Raw genomic sequence first — 19,937 nt, 5'->3', positions numbered from 1 at the left:
TTATGTCTTGTATTTTGTATTGTATTTTGTGCTGTATTTTGCCTTGTATGTGTTGTGTTGTATATCTTCTGTGGTATGCCTTGTGTGGTGTGTTTTGATGGTATATTATGGTATGTATTGTATTTTCTTTTCTGTATTGTATTTTGTGTTGTATTATATTTTTTATGGTATTTCTCAATGTATTTTACATATTGTATTTTACGTATTGTATCTATGCTTTGTATTCTATAGTTTATATCCTATGGTTTGTATTCCACGGTATTGTATGTATGGTATTGTATGGTACGTACTGTATTTTTTACTTGCATTTTGTACTGCATTGTATTGTATGTATCGTATGTATTGTCTTTTATTGTATGGTAAAGTATTTATTGTATGTCGTCTATTGTATGGTCTGGTACGTATTGTATGTATCGTATTGGCTGTATTGTATTGTATGTATTATGTGTATTGTTTATATTGTATTTTCTATTGTATTGTGTGTATCGTATTGTATGTATGGTATGTCGTGTACGGTATGGTCTTTATTGTCTTGTATGTATTGTATGTCTTGTATTGAATATGTGGTGTTGTATGTGTTGCATTTTTCCTATTGTATTTTTTGCATTTATTGTATTGTATTTTGTATTGAATGGTCTGTATCATATGGTATGGGTTGCATGGTATGGTATGGTAGTTTTTGTATTGTATTGTATGAATTGTCTTGTATTATATCTATTGTATTCTCTTTTGTCTTGTATTTTGTATTCTATTGCATTTTGTATTGTCCTGTACTGTATGTGGTGTACGGTATGTATTGAGTTGTATGTATTGTATGGTCTGTATTTAATAGTATGCATGGTATTGTATGTGTTGTATTGCCTGTTTTGTATTGTCTGTGTTGCATTGTTTATATTCGATGGTATTTTCTTTTGTATTGCATTGCGACTTGTATGTTATGTATGGTATGGTATTTATTGTATTGTATGGTATGTATTGTGTGGTATTTATTGTATTATATGTATTTCATGGTATCTTATGGTGTTGTATTTATTGTATTGTAAGTATTTTCTATATTGTATTCTAGGTACTGTATTGTATGCAGCGTACGGTATGGTATTGCATTGTGTGGTATGTATTGTGCATATTGTATGTATGGTATTGTTTGGTATTGATGGTATGGTATGGTATGGTATGGTATGGTATGGTATGGTATGGTATGGTATGGTATGGTATGGTATGGTATGGTATGGCATGAACTGTACTTTATTCTGTGCATTGTATTTTGTATGGTATGGTATTGTATATATTGGATGGTCTTGTATTGCACACATTGCATGGTAGCATATGTATTGGATTGTATTAGATTGTATTTTCTGTTGCATTGTATTTTGTATTGTACTGTAGTTTATACTGTACGTCTTGTATTTTTTTGAACGTATTGTATTGTCTCTTATGTATTGTATATATTTTATTGTATGGTACGGTGTTTATTTTATTATTGTATTCCATGTAGTGTATGGTCTTTATTGTATTGTATTCGTTGTACGTGTTGTTTTGTACATATTGTATTCTATTGAATTCTATTCCATTGTGTTCTATTGTATTGTCATTTGTATTTTATTGTAATTTGTATTGTATTCTATTTCTTGTTGTATTTAATGTATTGTATGGTTTGTCTTGTGTGGCTTGTACTGTACTGCAGTTTGATTTATACTGTAGTATTGTACAACATTTTGTATTGTACTTTGCCCCCCCTCCCCAGTGCACCTCCCGTGCCCTCCAACACCACCCCTTTGCAGGCTGCCCCACACAGTGCTTCTCGGGAGCCAACACCACCGAGCACATCTCAGGAGCCAAACCCTTCTCAGGAGCCAGCACTGCCGACTGCTTCTCAAGAGCCAATACCACCCAGCGCAGGCGAGCGGCTGGCTGGCCCTGCTGCTGCTCCAGACCCATGCAACGGCACGGTGTAGCTGCAGCCCCTCGGCATCCGCCTTTGTCACCTCCAATAAACACCTTGATGCTTTCCAGGGCCTGCGTGTATGGAAAAAGTTCCAGTTGTGTAGTTTGTAACATCTTGTGTTTTGTAAGGTACTGTGTTTTGTATCGCATGGTAGGGTATGACGTGTATGGTATCATATGAATTGTGTGGTAGGGTATTTATTGTATTTATTCTATGAATTGTATTGCATGTTTTGTATATAGGGTACGGTATGTATTGTATGGTATAGTCTGTAGTGTGTGGTATGGTATGTGTGGTGTGGTACGTATTATATGTATAGGACCGTATTGTATGTATGTTGTTGTGTTTATTGCGTTTCTTTTATTGTATGTATTTTATTGTGTGTGTTGTATTTTGTATGTATGGTATGTATTGCATTGGTTTTAGTATGCATTGTATTTAGTATGTGTTGGTTTTTGTATTGTATGGTACGTGCTGTATGTGTTGTCCTTTGTATTGCCTTTTGTACTGTATGTATTGTGTTGTATGGTATGGTATTTATTGTATTGTATTTTGGATTGTATTCTATGTATTTTATTGTACTTATTGTACATATTGTATTTTGTATTGCATATATTGCATTTTGTCTGGTCTGTATTGCCTTTTGTGTTGTATTGTACGCGTTGTATTTTGTATCCTGTGTATGGTATGGCATGGGGTATGCTGTGGGGTGTGGTAGCATATTGTGTTGTATGTGTTGCATTGCATTTATTGTATGTATGGTATGGTGTGTATGGTATTTTGTTCTATATACTGTGGTGTATTGTGTATAGCATGATGTATTTTGTGTGGTATGTATGGTAGGTATGGTATGGTATTTAGGGTATGCCATGGTATTTATGGTAGCTATGGTATTGTATGGTATGGTATTGTATGGTATGGTAGGTAAGGTAGGGTACTGTACAGTCTGGTATTGTACGCTGTGATACTGTATGGTATAGTATTGCATGGTGTATTATCGTACGGTATGTATGGTGGTGTTTGGCATGTATGGTACTGTATGGCTTGTGTTGTATGAGTTGTATTGTGTGAATTGCATTGTATATATTGCTTTTGTATGTATTGTATGCATCGTATGGTATGATATTTATTATATTCTATGAATCGTGTTCCATTATTTGTATTGCCTTGATATTTGTGTTGTAATGTATCTTGTACTGCATTGCATTTTGTATTGTATTGTGTGGTTTGGTATGTATGGTACATATCATAGTGTGTGTGTTGCAGTGTATTGTATATATTGTATTGTATTTTGTATTAGGTTGTATTCTGTGTATTGCATGTGTTGTATTTTTTAAATTTTATTTTGTATTGCATTGTATTCTATGTATTATATATGTTGTCTTTTATTGTGTGTATGGTAGGTTATTTATTGTATTCTATGTATTGTATCATACTGTAGTTTGTTTTGTATTGTACTGCAGGTTGTTTCATACTGCGTATTGTATTTTGTATTGTGTTGTGTATTGTACGTATGGTATGGTATGTATCGTATTTTATTGTTTGCATTGTTTGTATATGGTATAGTATTTATCGTATTGTATGTATCATATGGTATGCTATGCTATTCGGTGTATTGTATGTATCGTATTATATGGTATGGTATTTAGCATATTGTACATATCATTTTGTATGCTATGGTATTTATCGCATTGTATGTATTGTGCATGTATCATACTGTACATATTGTGCTGTATATATTGTACTGTATATAGTGCTATAGTTCGTATTTTATGTATTGTATATATTGTGTGTATTCTTTTTTGTATTGTGTATTGTAATGTATGGTATGTTTTGTACTGTACTGTAGTTTGTTTTTATTGCATATTGTACTTTGTATTGTGTGTTGTGTCTGTCACATTGTGTGTATTGTACTGTATTTTGTTTTCTGGTTTGCATGTATTATACTGTAGTTTGTTTTGTATTGTGTACTGGTTTTTGTTTTGTATTGTATAGTGTATGTATTGTACGGTATGATATTTATTGTATTGTATGGTGTGGTCTGTATCGTATTTATTGTATGGTACGTATTGTATTGTAGGTATTGTAAGTATGGTATGGTATGATATTTTCTGGGATTCTGTTGTATTGTCTGTGTTGTGTTGTATGTTATGCTATGGTACTTATAGCATTGTATGTAACGTATTGTATGCATTGTATGTATTGTACTGTAGTTTTGTACTGTGTGTTGTATTTTGTATTGTATTGTGTATTGTATATATTGTATGGTATGGTATTTATGGTATGTATTGTATGTATCATATCATATGTATCATACCATATTGTATGTATTGGATTGGATTGTATTTTCTATTGTATTGTAGGTATTGTGTTTCACATATTGTATGTGTTCTGTTGTAGGTATTGTATGTGTTTTATTATATTGTACGCATTGCGTTCTGTGTGTTGGTTTGTATTGTATGTATTGTGTTATACTGTAGTTTGTTTTGTATCGTATATTGCAGTTTGCATTGTATTGTGTGTTGTCTGTATTTTATGGTATGGTATGTATCGTATGTATGGTATTATATTTCGTATTTTTTATTGTATTCTGTATTGTGTGTACTGTGTTTTATTTTCTATTGTAATTTATTTTATGTACTGTATTTTTTCTTGCATTGTATGTGTTTCATTGGATGTATTTTCCTTTTGGTATGTTTTGTATTGTGTGTATCACAATGTATTGTATGTCTGGTAATGTATGGCATTGTATGTATTGTAATGTATTTTGTCTTGTAATGGATTGTGTGGTATGTTTTGTATTGCATGTATTCTGCTGTATGTAGTGTATTTTATGTCATGTATGTCGTGAATGGTATGGTATTGTCTTCATTGTACTGTATGTAATGTATGTACTGTATGCATTGTGTTGTGTTCTATTGTATTTTGTGTTCTGTGTTTTCTATGGCAGTGTGGGTATTGTGCATAGTGTATGGTATGCTATTTATTGTATGCTACGTATTGTAGTCTTGCATGTTACTTATTTATAGTATACATTGTATTGTATGCATTTATTATTTTATGTGTTGCATAGTATGTGTTTTATTATGTGTTTTATGTGTTGTGTTGTAAGTGTTGTGTTTTATTGTCAGTGCATTGTACTGTATGGTATGTATTGTATATATTGTGCTTTGTATTGTTTTGTGCATTGTGTGTATGGTATCCTATATATTGCATGTATCGTATGTATTGTGTGTATTGTATTGCATGGTATGCATTGTATTGTATTCTATTGTATGGTATGTATTGTAAGGTATCCATTTTATGTTATGTATTGTATGATATGGTATGTATTCTATGGTACGGTATGGTATGTACTGTATGGTATAGTATTTATGGTATTGTATGGTATGTATTGCATTGTATGTATTGCATGGTATGGCATTTGTATTTATTATATTATATATAGTATTAATTCAATATATGTTATGGTATGTAGTTCGTGTTGTGTATGGTATCTATTTTATTGTATGTATGGTATATATTGTATGGCATGTGTTGTGTTGCTGGTATTATATTGCTTGTATTGTATCTATTTTATTAGATTTATTGTATTTTTTACTGTATGGTATTGTCTGCATTGTATCTTATCTATTGTGTTGTATTTTGTAATGTATTTTATGTATTGTGTTTTGTATTGTGTTGTAGGTATTGTACTGTATAATATTGTATGTGTATACGATACAAAATAGAATACAATATGGCCGAGGCCTCGGTGACTGGTGTGAAACACCCATGCCGAGCACAAGACAAGAGATGGGGGCATGGAGTGGGCAGTGGCGTTGCGGTAACCCCAGATGCATGTGCTGGGGCCGCAGCGCTGCCGGGGTGAGCACCGTGGGTGAGCATGGCCTGTTGTGACGTCCCGGAGTGATGGACAGTGATGTCACCAAACAATGGGTGCTGTTGTCACCAAGTCCCTGAGTGGTGGCTTCTGTTGTAACCGATGGAATGGACTGAGACATCCTGAGCGATGGACTGTGATTTCACCTAGCGATGGAGTGCGATTTCACCTAGCGATGGACTGCAATGTCCCTGAGCAATGGATTGTGACCACGCATCCCTCACTGCTTATACTGGGGCACGAGTCTCACCCAGCCGGCTCGTGCCTGCACTCCAGCTGAGCGAGTCGGCGAGGTTTGGAGTGCTGAGCGAGGCCTTGGTGCTGGTGTTGTGCTCGGGGAGTTGTTCCTTGCAGCTCTCAGTGCCCAACCCCAGAGCTGTCGAAGGATTTTCCCAGCCCTGCTGCCTTCAGGCAGCCGGGGCAGCCAGGAGGCGCGCTCGCAGCAGCAGAGGTGAGCTGGGAGGGGACACCTCACCCTGGGGAGCTGGGAGGGTTTCCTTCTTGAGGGACCTGGGCACTTCTGCCACCCCTCCCCACGCCAGCCAATGACCGTGGCCTCTCTTCCTTTTCTAGCGTGACACCCGCTGCTGCAGCACCGGTGAGAGGGAGCAGCTCAACATCCCGAGCTCCCCACAGCCCACCGCAGCGAGTGGAGAGCATGGCCACGGAGCTGGAGGACCGCTGTCCCATCTGCCTGGACAGCTGGGAGGAGGCCAGCTTTGTGATGCCGTGCCTCCACTGGTTCTGCTACCTGTGCATCCTGCGGTGGGCTGAGAGCAAGCCCGAGTGCCCCCTCTGCAAGAGGAGGATCCTCTCCATCTTGCACTCAGTGCGGGCGGACGATGACTACAGGGAGCACGTCATCACACCATCCCTGCCACCATCAGTCATTGTCCACCAGGCGGGAGGAGCTCCCAGACACCCAGCTGCCCACAACCTCCGTCGCCCTGGAGCACCCCAACGGTGGGCTGCAGAAGGGGTGCCCAGGCGTCCTGTGGGTGGCTTCCAGCCCCTGAACTGGTTGAACTTCTTCCACAACAGCCCAACGCTCCTCCAGACCCTGCAGTCCTGGGTCCATCAGGAGATGGAGGAGACCTTTGGCAGCAGGGTGTTGGATGCAGCCATGGAGGTAGAGGACACCGTTACGGGCATCCTGAACAACCATGGGATGGATTCAGAGGTGCCGGGCCGGATGCTGGGAGTCTCCCTCCAAAACCGCACAGCGATGTTCGTGCCACAGCGTGCACGTGTCGCTGTGCAACGACACCGCGGAGAGGCCCACCGTCTGCTGGGCTGGCAGGATGCCCGTGCTGCCGGGGGGCAGGAGGGCAGCCCCACAGGTCTCCCTGGCCCCGCTGCCTCCCAAGGAGGGTCTTTCGCCCCCGGCCCAGCCCCCTCCGGCAGCCCTGTGAGATCCAGCATGGACGAGCTCCCTGGCACCTCATCCGCTGCCGTTGGTGGGGGTCCTGGCAGCCACCCCTCTGCTCCCGTTGCCAGCCCTGTGGAGCAAGAAGAGCCCCAGGAGGAGCCAGGGCAGGCTGTGCCCAGGCAGGAGGAGCCAGGGGAGGCTGTGCCCAGGCCCTCCACTCCCAGCCGGGGCAGTGAACGCTCCCCTGGGGGGCCATGGCAACCCCCAAAGAGGAGGACCAGGAGCTCTGAGGCCTCTCCAGCTACCAAGAGGCCAGCACCATGTTGGTGACCCTGGAGGGTGCCTTGGGGGATGGCCAAACCCAGAGTGGGCCATCAGCTGGGGCACGTGCCAGCACTCAAGGGCTCCCAGCCCCCCAGATACAATTATCCAAATAAAATAAATGCATGAAAACTACAGAAAAAGTCTCAGTGTTACTAACAGCACTGGTGGCATTGCTGTCCTCACTTTTGTTTTTTTGCCGGGAGGGGTGGGATGTTAATGCTGAGGGGTCCTTCTACACGTGCCAGGTGCTGTTTTGTTGTTCCGCCCGAAGGCAAGTGCTGCCCAGCTCCAGGCCTGCATCTCTGCAGCTGGTCCCGGGGCAGATGTTTCCAGCTGGGGGGTCTCCAGGGCCAGCCCGTGCCCCACCGCTCACAAATCACTGATGTGCTGCCAGCCAGCAGGTAGGGACAGGGATGTGAACAGGTCAGAAACAAGGTCCAATTGTTGAGGGCTGAGGAAAGTGGCTCACTTCCAGGTAAATTTCTTATAACTAGTCATCTCTTAAACTGAGTCCTGTTTCAAAATGAAGGCAAACTAGGAGTATTTTGTTGACTGTATAATTTAACTTTCAAGCAAAGAGAGCTTTTCACTCGGCATTCCAAGGTAACACCAATTTTTTTACCTCCCACCACACAGCTGGCCAGCACTTTCAACAGACATCAAAAGCAAAGTACAATAGTCATCACTGCAACTTACTCAGAAAGTGTAAGGAGACCAAGGGCACGTGGCCTCAGGAAGGTGCTCCAACACTGTCAGTGCTTATTACCCAGCCTGTCCTAGGCTTCCATTGCTTGCTCAGTTAAACAGCCTTACCAGAAAGTTTTTGCACAAATTAATAATGATGGGCCCATCTGCAGATTGATTCCTAGAATACCAGCACAGCATGAGTTGACATTAAATGTATCAAAATAAACAAACATCTGAATCATGACCCAGTTGAATGCTGCAAAGGAAGATCAGAAGTCAGTTGTTTCCTTTTATCCATTCTTTGGTAGAACTAGTGATGAACAGAGTTTTGCTTTAATACCAGCTGTTTGTGTCACATATACTCTAACCTGAATAAATGTAATTGCCTTGGGTCCTGATTTTATTATTTCATCTCCAGAGTTATTTATGCAACTGAAGTAAATTTCATATTTGATTTGGTTAAAGCTAATAAAAGATGTACAACTACATAAAAGTTTTAATATTTTGCAAATTAAAAAATTTAATCTTGATAAGGCATAACACTTTAATATCTTTAAATACTCCAGTATCTGTTATTGTTTTATTCCCTTGAATGGCAGCATTTATTGTGTCACTAGTTATTTTAATTTCCTTCTGTAAAAAAAAATACTCCAGATGATTTAAAATACTAAGAATGAGTCCTTTAGCTTGAGGCCTTTTATTATAGAAGTCTTTTACTCATCTTTTCCAAGACAGCCCCTTCTGCAAAACGAAACAGAACCACACAGACCTCATCACTCTGGAGTGGTCAGTACAATGAGCAATTCTGGCACTGCAGATAACTTATCTCACATTTTCTGCAAACATCATTAGTATTTACAGGCCTCAGCAGTACAAGAAACATGTGTGGTGTTTAACAGTGTATTAGGAGTAAGTAGACACCTCAGCTTGCCACGCGTTAGCACACTGAAGTTTGGCATATAGACCCATAGCTGATGTGCCTACCAGAACACAGAGCTTTGACTCTTTTAGAAAATTAGGTTGTTGAAAACATTATTTTATTTTTTTAAGTAGATGTGCAGTTTACAGACCTTAAAAAATTTTACTACAAAAATCAAGTAACCTGGCTGGCACCGTTTTGATAGTGGTATTCACATGGCTGAGGCCACCCCGACACTTTGCTGTCTATTCAGTGTTTTTGAGAGTTGTGTCACACACTGGTCAATCTTTAAGTAGGTGTGGACACATAAGAACATTAGAACCTGCAGTGTGTGAAAATTCAGTCCTCTAGCTTTAGGTCTTATGGCATCTCTAATAAGACCCAAAAGCAGGTTTTGGGAAGAGCATTAGCTACGTTACTACTGCATGCCCCACTGACAAATTTAAAACTTGGTCCACTGGCAGAGTTCACCTTGTAGATGTATTACAACAGCCTGTGAATTTACTCAGTCAAACCAGTTTTTAACTGTGAGCCAGTTTTTTATGCTAAGACCAGACCAGAACACAATTGCTGCCAGCTAACACCTAAGCATAAGCTCCTCCATACACGTGAGCAGGTCCCAGCTGATTCTGTACCTGGTATCAATAATGCAAATTCAAGAATTTTAATGGTAACTTAAACGGGTGCCTTTGAACAATCAGATAATTGTATTTTAAGTTTAATTTCATTATATCTTTTCTTAGCTAGGGCTGGGAGTTTGTGGCCAGACAGCAAAGCATGAGAACAGGCAAGGGCTGCCCCAGGAGGGATTGACCAGCAGCAAGAGCTATTCCTGAGCATCACGTGTGGCTAAAAGAGGGACAGCAACAAGTACAACATAATTGCTCCCAGTCCACGGAATTTGCCTAGCCAGATGACATTTGTCAAACTTCTCAGCCTCTCTCACGCTACTATACCAACAAGCAAAGAGTCAAGCACCAATTTTTCTGGTTTATGCCTCAGTTTAGATACTTAACTCACCAAGGAAGACTTGACAGCAGCTGCCAACCAGCCATAAACAACAGCAAGTCTGGGCCTGTTTCTCACTATACTGAAAGCAGTAGAGGTGCAACACTAAAATAGCCCTTGGAAAAAATGAACGAAAGTAAAACCTGGTACACCAATTCTCAGCACCAATATGAAGGTCCTTTGGCTCACCCATTCTTCTCTGCCCTCCTGAAAGAGATGTTACAGCACCACAGTAAAATGGTGGTGTGGCATTTAACCAGAGGGCCTTACAGGACTCTGTTTTTGAGTCCTATTAGAGAGTCCATGAGAAAAGTTTAGATTCCCTCATTCTTTTGTGCCAGTCATCTGTACAGAGCCGGAGAATACACTTCCACCCTTCTTTCTTGTGTCCAGCTGCCTGCATAGCATGTAGTCCCACACAGGCCGTATGCTGTTTCCACATCCAATTATCCTCCCATATTGGTGTTAATGACATTTCAGTTTTTAATAGAAAACTCAGCTCAGCGGAAGCCCTCTAACTCAATGCTTATCATTAGATTGGGATGACTGAAGAAATACATTATATGATATTAAAAGAAAGAGAGCTATTGTGAGCGAAACACTGATTAGAACCAGAACTGAAGTTCATTAATATGATCTAAGGTAACAAGGTAGTTCTGCTGTGCCACAAACAAGGGGCAACTCCCCCTTCCTGCAACTCTGAGAAAGAAGAATTAGCTGACAAATTTCTGTGCTGGGTGCTGCAGTAGGAAATGCCTATGTTATTACACAAGGATATACGGATAACAGACTTCACAAACTCACCTGACTAAAGCAGGTGTAAGGTGCCCACTCTGCCCACTCTCCCCGGCGTGAGGATCCTGCTAATGTCTGAATCACCAAAGTCCTGCTGGAGAGGGGACGAGGTGAGTGATCTGCTCCTCAGCTGTTGTACAACTGAATCGTGTAAGGACACTTTGCCTGCCTCTGGGGACAGAAAGGGTGCAGCATGCCGGAGGGAGAGGCTGATTGATTCATAACTGCTCCTCACTGCAAGCAAAATGCATCTCTGATGTTATAGAAGAAATTGGATAGAGAAGATCCAGGATAGGCCCAAGGAATTAAATTACTGCATTTCCATGGGGAAGGTCCCAAGGTCCCATTACCCAGAGGAAGAAGCTCTTAATAAAGCTCATGTACTTGGATGATGCTCCAGAAAGAGAGCTCAAAAATATTTACTTCAGTTCCAACCTTTTTGGACACACTCAAGGAAGACAATAGCATAAGCTATTAGCCAAAATGAAGACACAATCCAAGAGAAAAGAGCTGCAGAAATGTGACAGCCACACGAATGACTTAAAAGAAGGGTATGAAAGATGAATGGGCTACAAGCTAACTGAGAGAATGCAGCACTAATGAAATTTCACCCACAAGATCTGGCTTTCTCTTGTGGCTTAATTTCAGCAAAGAACAAAAAGGAAAAAAAGAACATCAGTAATGAGGCGTTGTATATTTAAGACGGTGAGAATCCTTTAACAATCCTGAAGCCCCCTGTACTTTCACAGCCTGACTTGAAGCCTTGACAAGCCTACAGCAGCTTTCTGTTTCCATCAAATTTCAGGCAGAAATGCAGTGCCCAGACTTCTTCCAGCTGAGCTCCCATAGGAGCCTGGCACCCAGCTGAGAGTCAGGGTGTGCTTTCTCCATCCACAAGTGAGTGGTGCTTCCTCCCCAAGTGTGGGCAAGGGAGAGGGGACAAGATGAAGTGCTGAGTGCCAGGAGGAAGAGGAACTACAACCAGGCATCCACGTCAGTCGGAGTATCGGAGAGCAGCTCATCAGTGCTGAGACTGGGAGCATGCAGCCCTGGAACTGCAGGGTTTGAGCCATTGCCTCTGCCAGCTGCTCCTGCCCGCCACCCCCCCCACCCCCCAAGGCAAGTTTACCCTGGGAGCCAAACTACACCCCATCTTCTGTCAGCTTCTTTCTCATAAGCAAAGGGACCGTAACAGCACTCAGAGGTGTTCACACCAAGGTGTCACAACTGTGCATCAAAAATGGATGCAAAGACACCCGTGAGAGGGGGGGTTTTTTCACCCCAGCATGTTGCTCCTCTCACAGGCTCTCTTGGCTTGCCACCTGAGGCTTTGCTTTATTACTGTGGACTGGGTCCAGGCCACAGCACAGATTCCAGCCCACTCCCAGGGGGAAGGGACTGAGGGAGGCAGGAGAGCTTTCTCAGCCACTTATTCGTATTCCTTTCTAAATATAGGGGCCCATTCCTCCAGGGAAATGAAAGGCAAACAAAAACAACAAACAAAACACAGGAAACAAGAACAAGTCTTTTCCTTGCTGTGCAGCTTGTATTTTCATGCGGTCCTACTCATGCGTGCTTTGGGAGGCAATTGCTAAGCAGAGAAATGGAAACCCAAGGCAAGGGCTGAACCCGACCTGACAGCTTAAGTTTTTATAGGTTAGCAGACGTCTCTATAAAAGGTTTCGCATGTTCATCTCTATTATCAGAGGAAGTCTGTCACAGGAGGATTCACATCGAACCTATAAAAAAGCCTAGCTTCTGCTTTCCATTTGTTCTGAACAGCACAGACCACCGCCAAGACAAAATTTTTATTGTGTTCAGCTATTACTAAGGAGCCAAATCCTGAAGTCCTAAATCAGGGCCATACTATCTCTCAGATTTACTGTAAGGCATTGAGCTATGCCAATAGCTTAGAGCAGCCAACCTTCTGCATTAAAGAATATTTCTGTTTCTGTGCAGAGCCCCTGGGCCAACTAACATCATCACAGGTAGAGCCAGGTGACATTTTTACAGCACAGGGAGAAAGCACCCACACTCCATATTCCCACAGGGATATGAGCATCCACAGCCAATGAGTGAATTTTGTTCACTTACATCTATGGCTGGGAAAGAGAGTTGAGGAGGAAGTATTTTGCAGATTTCATCAGGAAGTGATAATCAAGACAGGAATTTCTTAAGAAGGTCTCATCAGCCTCCAAGAAATGACTTTTTGCTATCTGCAGGGAACTGTATCTTGAAGTTCTTGGAACAGCTAGCTGGAACTGCTTGCTGTGCTGACTTAGCATTTGGACAGGAGGAAAAAACAAAGAAAAGGAAACAAAGCAATGTCAGACTCTGCCTCCAAGTGTCTCTGAACAGGACATGATGTGAGGCAAAACTAATTAACAACCTACTGAATGGAAGAATAGCATCACTGAAAGCACATGCTGGAGAACACACCGGCATTTCATGCAGTCTCCAATGATGTGTGTAACAACAGCAGCTGGAAACCAAGCGTTTGAAACCAGTTGACTGTGAAACACCAGGCAGCCCCAGAGGAGGGCTAACTGTCAATATGATGAGAAGGGAAAAAAAAGAAAGAAAAAAAGAAAAGTAAAATTTTCTTCAGAGGGGGAGGACAGAAAAAAGGTAAAAGCTCAGGAGAGCCTGCGCTGAATGATCCAGGGTTGAAGAGGTTAGAGTTGAAAGTGCTAACTGGGTCCCTTGTGTAAGCCCAGTTTGGACTCTGAGGAGAAAGTATTGTGAAGAACTCTGAAGACAACAGAGGCTCCTGAGAGGGAACTAGTCTTTGACAAAGTAAAAAGATTTTCTAAACAATAGAATCGCCCAGTCCAGACAGAAGACATCATTTCCTGAACTGCTGGCTTAAAGAATGAAGCTGGCACAAGAAGTTTCCACTCCTTTTCTCTGAAGACTTGGCCACAACTTCAGTGAACTGTACCTTGAAGTGTTTCTCACAGAAGCAGATGGAAGTGGTTGTGCCAAGCTGAGGAACAGTACTCAGAAGCCTGAGCTCAGACAAAGGATGAAGCAAACTGGTGTCAAAGTCCTAGGTTCTGAGCTGGTTTTGACCAGGACATGGTGTTAGGCAAAACATATCAAAAGCATTCTGAGAGGAGGAAGAGTGTGCAATAGGACTGTGTCACTGGAAGAATTCAGGTAAGGAATAACCCCTTTCTTTTTTGAAACATCCAAAGATTTATATCACAAAACTGTAAACCAGCTTTGCTACTGAGGCTGGCATCTCACAAACTGTGTCCCAAGATGTACAGTGGGAGGACTGATAATGTCGTGCTGCTGTGATTCAGGATTCTTTTTTAATAATGCCCATTAAAACTAACAAAACAAAACAAAACAAAACAAAACCTTCAGGCAGAAGAGAATGGGGAGCTCGGTGCTAGAGCTCACAAAAAATATATCACGTGGGGCTACACATGCTCTGGCAAACAGCATGGGCCAAGGAAATGCCCAGGGTTTGGAAAGTGATACAACTGTAATGGATTACAGCACTTTGTAAGAGTATGCAACACCACCACATGGACAAAGGCGATGGCAACAGCACTCACCATGAGGTCAGAGGAACTTTTCTAACAGCCTGCAAGCAAATAAAGATTCATGCATTTCCACTTGACTGCAAGAAAATGCACAGATGTGGTGCCAGAAATACTGAAATTAATACTAAAGTGGAGCTACAGAAATAGCAGTGACATTCAGTGAAAGCCAGAGCCAACCATCATGAAATTAAGTGTACGCATTAAAAATAATTATAACCAGGTAAAATGCAATCTGTTCTAGCACTCTCTGGACACACACTGGTAGTTAGTAAGCTGTTCATATGCTTTTCAAACTGCGCATAATATTATCGTTCATTACTGTCACTAGTTTGTCGGGAAGGGAGTAGGCAGGGAGCTGCCCCTTTCAGAAGGCACCACATGAAGCAGGTGGCACCAGGCTCAGTGTTGAGCATGAGGGGGGCTGTGTTACACAGAGCCATCCAGCTGAAACCCATATGCTGAACGAAAACCTTTCTGGCTCCAGGTGATTGCTGAACTGCGTACAGCTCACCTGAGACACAGCATCTACATGCCTGCAGGTTCTTAGAGCAAAGAAAGCCCAAAAGGGTGCTCTCTCTAGAAAACAAGGGGGGATTTTCCCAGATAAGGAAGGAGACAGAGGGATATATTCATGGGGATGGACCTAGATTTCCCAGGAGATTCTGACCATCTCTGCAGACCCCCTCCCCCCAGTTCTCACAAAAGCATTTATGTTGCAGCTCTGGTCATCCGCACAAACAGCAGAGGTTACCTCTAGTGCAGTAAACTCAGGGCATAACTCAGGTGTGCTGTCGCGGTACGCCTTCATTTAAGGACTAAGAACAGGAGTATGACAAAGCAGGACCTCTTTCACCTGGCAGACAGGACCTGCAGACAAGACAGATTTACACCCGTGGTAAAATATGTCCAAGGGAATCACAGCATAAAACTGAAGATCTGATAGACCATCTTGCTTTGAGCATTAATAATTCAAAGGGTTTCCAGGTCCACTGCTTAGTGATTTTAAAAAAAATCACTAAGAAAGCCATCAATGAGATAAAACTACCCAGCTGGTATTGTCCCCTGTTTGAACAAGTTCCTAATAATTAGGCAGGTATAACAATTTTTTCTTTCCTTAATGAGCTGGTTATTTTCTAGAGGTACTTTATGCATTAGCGTCTCATGATTGTCCCTGGCTTTGTTGCTGTCAGCCATTTTAAGTCACAGAGGAATAGTCAATCCCCCTTTTCCCCTCCTCCCCATAAAAACAAGTTTCCATTTTCCACTTAGAAATATTTTTAAAGTAGCAGCCGCAAGAGAAACAAGAGCTAGAGCCTTTTAAACTTTAATTTCCATCTAATACGGTATTCCCTTGAGTGATTCTATTCTGTGGTTTTGAATGCCTTTGGCACAGCAGAGATTAATTACAGGGACACTTGGCTGCAGTGTGTTGGATTTTGTAATGGGAAGGGAGACGAAGACACAACGTGAACTGTTTTGATTTTTGCAGCATGCAGTAACCCTCACTTTGTGAAGTTTCACCCATGGGTGTCGTCTTTAAATGGGAGAACTACACCTTATGCTGAATGCAGTGATATAGTCATAGCCGATTGTCAAAGCTTTGTGGGATGAGCCTAAAAATGAATGATTTGCTCTAAAATAAGTTATGCAAGGAAGACCAATTTTATACCTGAAGAGCTGATGTCTCTCTGTGTCCAGACACACACAGAATGGTTACCCCTTCAGCTCATACATAGAGCACTCTGGGAGGTGCTTGACTCTCGGGAAAGCAGAGGGATGCTCGTGCACCCCGTGCCACACAGATGTCCCACCCTCTCGCTCTCGGTGCTGGCCAGTTTTCTGCGCGGGTGAGACAAGGAGCCCCCTTGCTTCCTCTCCTTGCAGTTCTCGTTGTGATGGTTTGCACAGGCACAAGGCTGCACACACAGGTGTATTCAGTCCTCGCACTAGGACATGTTTTCATTCTCCATTTTTGCCTGCATTTCTTGCAGGCCTCCAACAGTGCCAAGTGGGTGGAAAACACCACAGTTCAGGTCGTACCCTATACCTGCCTTGCACCACAATAAAATACTACGTGGCAGTCCAGTTAAGCCTAGCAAAAGACTGCCACAACACTGCTACATGCTCTCTCCCTTCCACGGTCCCTCTTATTTGCTAGGGGCAAAGAGAAGTTTGTTCCTTAGTTGCTATATATTTAAGGTTCCTATATATAGTAAACTGAAGCAGCCCTCAAGAGATCGTTCATTTTCTGTTGTATCTATCTAAAAAATAAAAAACCGGCACTGCAACACCAGCATTTTTCCAGAGAAGGAATGAACTGCTCAGATAGAGTTACTACTTGTGCTAATAGAAATTTTCAGAAACCAGAGCAGGTAAGCAAGGTTTGGTCTCTAATTCATTCAGGCAATTTGATGAAGAAAGATATGCAGGGCCTGTCTCCCACTCCACCAATATCCATTTAGTGTGCACATTTGTGTATATCTGGATTATTCAGGGCTTTCTGAGTTTTGTAAGTGTCTTTTCATCAGTCTGAAGGCCAATTTTTCTTTCTGCATATAACATTCACCAGCAGAGCTGTTACGACCAAGATTATGGGTTAAAATCTGTGGCCTGTGCAATAATGCAAATAGTTTACAATCCACTTACACACAAAGAGTCCCAACAGAGCATTTCACTGTCTGAGGTAAATATTGAACAACACCAGAGCCCTACACTGCTGTCTGCTTCCCTCCTGTTATAAGGGACATCAGAGAACTTGAGAAAAAAGGAAGAGGCCCTCATGATTCTCCACTAACACAGGACCCTTTGAGGACCATTTGTTACTTGCTTTAAGGAGCACTGAGGCTGAGAATTAGGGAGCCAGGCTTGCTCTCTGATACAACTAGTCAAAAATTTTCCAATAAAACTGAGGTTTGGGAAGCTTTTTGAAACCAAAAAATTGAATTCGACACTTTTTATTACTTCATAGTGCCTAGCAGGAGAATTATTTAACACAGTAGATATCCAGCAACCACTTCAATCCATATGTGCCTGTCCAAATCATTTATTTCTGCTATGATACACAGTTCCTGCAAAGCTGCTGTACTTGGAAGTAGGGTTTTACTGCTGCTTGTCAGCCCATGCATCCCCTTGCAGACATAGGGTGGCAAATGAGTCCTGGCAGGCAAACCAAGCAGCAGGCTGGATGAACAGGACCAAAGGCTACACTTCATATAAGGTAAGAATTTGATCCAAAATGCCCTGTTACCTTTAGCATCAAGCCAAGATCAAGCCTAAAATGCCCTTCAGTCTTGGCACAGAGTAGAAAGCCGACAAACAGTCCTACAATTTAAAGCACTTCGCTCCCTGTTCTTGCCCTGAGTCAGGGCAGATGGCACTGCCACAAGTCACAGTGGGCTGAGAACTGCTGAAAAAATGGAACGAAAAGAGAGATTCCTACCTGAATCATCTCAGGGAAATGGCAGTGCCTGAAGCTCCAGACCTTCCCAAGGTTACCGTGGGATCAGGCATCACTAAATGCACTAAATGACTGTGCCTTCACAACTGCAAGCTGCTGAGAAAACATGCAGAAATTCATTAAGCCCGTGGAAGGCAACGTCTGGGTAAACATCTCTCACAGAGGCATAAGCTCAAGGCTTTTGCCTTGCAACTGCAACATGCCTGGTAGGTCTTAAACTGGGTCTTAAATATCCTCAATTAATAGATGTGGGTTTCAGATCTATTGTTAGTTAATACAAAATTACAGACATGCCTCTCTTTTTGGTCTACTTTGGCAAAAAATCTGGCTAGTGAGAAAACACCACCACCGCACATACCACCCAGTGCCAAGCAGCTTAGAAAAATGACCACATTATTTTAGGCATGTATTTTAAGAGGCTGTGTCCAGAGCTCATACAGTACTGCAGAAGGCACCAGTGCAGAACAGTGCTTGTGAAGAAATAGCTGAAACCATCTTCATGAGAAAAAGAGACTCATAGCACGATTTATGGTTCAGAAGTTAGTCACACTTTGCATATGGCATAATTGATAGGACATTATGAGATGTATCCACACAGAGCTTTCTGAAGGATCACGACCAGAGTCCAAAATTTCTCGAACTTTCAACTATACAGGGTGGACCCTATTTTATTATTTCCTTACACTTTATTACAGTTTCTTCAACAAAAAACACTCTGAAGAGCCAGATTTCTGAACAAACCCTAATATTTTCTACAGCACACCCACTCAGTTCTCTGGGATCCTGATGTTCTCTAATGCACATGTCTGTGATCACCCATTATATCTGAACTTACATAAAGCCTCAGATATCAGCAAGTACATTAGATAAGCATTTGGTACTAACTGAGCATGTCATGAACTTCAAATGAGCTAGAAGCTTGACACAATGTCCTTAAAATGTCAGTGTTGGTGCTACCCTGCACTGTTTTCTTTTAATGGTACATATAAGATCCAACTCTTCCCTTTTAGGAACCTTATGCTGAAAATTTCTTTTGCTGCAGCCCCAGAAAGAGGCATTTTGGCAAATTAAGTAAAATGAAATATGAATTATATTACTTTGTCACAAATCCAGCCATCTGAGATGACTAGGGCCAAATCTAGGCTCCAGCAAGGCAAGGAGTTTACCTTAGAGGAGCAAATTACTGAGGGGCACCAAATGGACCCACCACCTACTTTGCTGCCAAGGGGCAGAAGAGAGTGGCTAGTGCTGGGATGGGAAGGGTGTTTCCATCTCCTGAGAACAGCAGACTCATTTTGCAGACATGTTCCTCTGCTTGTCCGTCCCAGCATGTCTGCGGTGGGTGGCTGCAGAGGTGCAGTCCAGCCCCTGATGGGTTCCCAGCTCCCTCTGCACCCCGAGGAAGCCTTGAGCCAGCTCAGAGCAGGATGCACTGTCCAGCTGCACTGTCTGGGACATACACACTTCTACTAGAAAATACATATTAAAAAAAAAAAAGAAAAGAAAAGCACATAATTTGCTTCATTGTAACAATTCCTCAGTGCTAGTAAATGCTATCACAGATTGAATTGAAAAAGCCATTGAAATTTGTTAGACTCGTCATACTGCCCTAAGCAAAACTAGGTGCCCCCTAACACTAGCTGCTCGGAGGCTAGGATTGAATGGGGCTGGCAGGTTTGTTTATTTACAGAGTTCTTTGCACACTGTGTGCGTGATCCTGTTCTATTGATTTCAGTCGGTATTTTTCCACTAAATTTAGTGGGCGCAAGAGAGGGTCACTGGAGAGGAAACTGCTTGAGATATGCAATGCTGGTTTACCAAAGTAGTAAATAACTCCTGTAGTGTGAAGGAGTTACTGTTTCCTGTAAGTGTATTTGGCTGTTGTTTGGATTTCTGCACAGGCATGTACTTTTTTTTAATATGCACTTCTTTTCTCTCAGAGAGTTCTACTGAAAAAAAAAAACCTAAATTTCAATAGTCAAATGAAAGGCTTTGA

The sequence above is a fragment of the Mycteria americana genome, chromosome Z (assembly GCF_035582795.1).
Source record: "Mycteria americana isolate JAX WOST 10 ecotype Jacksonville Zoo and Gardens chromosome Z, USCA_MyAme_1.0, whole genome shotgun sequence".
In the NCBI taxonomy this organism is placed as follows: domain Eukaryota; kingdom Metazoa; phylum Chordata; class Aves; order Ciconiiformes; family Ciconiidae; genus Mycteria; species Mycteria americana.
The sequence above is the reverse complement of the archived record's forward strand: the minus strand, read 5'-3'. Positions refer to the sequence as shown.